We start from the raw sequence: 2,528 nt of genomic DNA on the forward strand, positions 1-2,528 counted from the left end.
TCTTCGCTCATTAGTGTTCAAGGCCTCAAACCTGTTCCTGAGATGGTTCTGAAATTCAGGTGGGATGAACTCAAAGTCATTTTTGGTTCCCGTGGATCTGATTTAATTTTCCTCAGCTTCAGCTTGAACTTGCATATGAGTAGTTGGTGATCTGTTCCACAATCAACTCCTGGCCTAGTTTTCACAGCTGATATTAAGCTTCTTCAGCGGTTCTTTCCACAGATGTAATCAATCTGATTCCTATGCATATCTGGTTGCTATATCTCCTACAACTCATAGCACTTAATAACAACAGCAACAGTTGCTGGTATTTGTTAACATTTGGATTTGTGAGACATAAATTTTAAACAAGTATATATAATATGTCATGGTACTTTTAAATTGAAACGGAATAAAAGAATGAAATCATTCTTGTTTCTTATTGATTGAATTTAGGTATACCACTTAAGAATGCGAATTATATACACTAAAACAATTACATTCCTGTGACAAATTTCTGTCCCTATGAAAATCTACTTAAAACTTGAGGCTGTTTCACCAGCTCTTTGCGATTTCTGATTACTGAGTGTTCTAGCTTTGATAGGCATCACTCCCTTTACTTTAATAATAGGTCAAGCACAGAGCTGAAATAGCAAACTTTTGACTGGCCTGTTAATCATCACGTGTAACAGCACAAATCATTTATACCTTCTGCTGCATAAAACATTGTGCTGAAGCTAGGAACCAGTCCCATGCCACAGAACTCTTCAGTGTGCAGAGATGCCACATGCAAATCAAACGTAAGTGAGCCAGTTGTCTTGCTTGTTGTTGTTGTTATGTGCTTTCGAGTCGCTTGGGATTCAGTAACCCCAGGTACAACAGCTATTAAATCTGCTCTATTCCGTTCCAATCTTATTGTCTCTGACACACCTACCCCAGTCATTGAATCAATCCATCTTCTAGAGGGTCTTCCTCTCCTGTGCTATCCCTCCACCCTCCCAAGCATGATATCCCTCTCCAAGGACTGATGCTGCCTTGTAACATGTCCAAAGTATGTCAGATGAAGCTTCGGAATCCTTAACTCCAAGGAACGACCTGGCTTCACCCTCTCCAGGATGAACCTGTTTGTTTTCCTAGCAGTCCATGGTATATTCAATACTCTTCTCTAGCACCACAGCTCAAAGGCATCAACTCTCCTCCTATCATCCCTAGTTATTGTCCAGCTTTCGATGCATAGCAAATAATTGCAAAGACCACAGCATAGATCAGGAGCACCTTAGTCTCCTGACTGACATTGTTGCTCTTCAGTACTTTGGAGAGGTCTCTAACAGTAGACTTTCCCAGTGCAATTTGTCTTTTAATTTCCTGGCTGCTGGTACCAAGAGTATTGATTGTAGAGCCAAGCAAGCTGAAGCTGTTAACAATCTCAGTCTCTTCACCATCTATCATGATGCTGCCAATCAGCTCAGTGCTTACAATTTAAAAATTAATGTTTAACTGAAAATAGCAGATCAAAAAAATTACTGTGTGATCTCAACCATTAAACAATATGCTTTGTGGGGGAGGAGTGGGCAGGGAGAAAAGTGCAACAATGAATGAATGGAAATCCAAAGTCTGTAAATTTTCATTAAAATTAATAATAAAAAATTATTTTAAAAATATATGCTTCATTGTGTGCATATATATACACATAAAATGTAAAAGGACATAAACTAGTCATCAGGATGATTGTGGATGGCTTTTGTGTTCTCTCCTTTTCCATTTTCTATAATGCATATGTTTTATAAGTGTGAAGAGAAAAAAGATATTCTTTTAAAAACCTGCTTGTAGTCTCCATTGCTTGTAGAATAAAGTTAGCTCTTCACCCCTAAAGAAAAACGTTTTTCAAATTTAGTTCAAGCTGGGGAAAAAACAAAGAAACAAAAAATATATTAATGTGCGTTTCAGTTTCACTCAAGTCAACATCTGGAGAATTTTTTTCAGTTTCAATTTTCAATTCCATTCTGGTTTGAAGCCTTGATTCAAAGTAGATCCACAGGACTTTCTGCTGGAGAACCTCCATGTGGGCTCCAACAACCAACTTATTAGTTAGTCGCTGAGTGTTCAACTGTGCCACCCAGATTTGTTTATAAGGGTTGCTATGAGTTGTTGCGAAGACCTTAGTCATCACAATGACTCATATACTTGCTGCGCCTCAGAGAGCTGGAAAATGACTAAGAATGATAGAAGAAGAATTGATGCCTTTGAGTTGTGCTGGAGAAGAGTATTGAATATACTAAAAGAATAAACAGACGTATCCTGAAGAAGGTGAAATCAGGCTGCTCCTTGAAAACAAGGATTTTGAAACTCCATCTGACAAAGTTTGGGCATGTTGCAAGGAGGGTGCAGTCGTTGGAGAGGGACATAATGCTTGGAAGTGTGGAGGGACAATGCAAGAGAGAAAGAACCTGGATGAAATGAATTGACTTAGTGACTGAGGTTATGGGGTTAGTGTGTCAGTTGTTGTTGTTGGGCCTAGTTTTCACAGCTGATATTAAGCTTCTTCAGCG

Source organism: Elephantulus edwardii, unplaced genomic scaffold, assembly GCF_000299155.1.
Source record: "Elephantulus edwardii isolate Elephantulus edwardi_28Jun2011 unplaced genomic scaffold, EleEdw1.0 scaffold00116, whole genome shotgun sequence".
Lineage (NCBI taxonomy): Eukaryota > Metazoa > Chordata > Mammalia > Macroscelidea > Macroscelididae > Elephantulus > Elephantulus edwardii.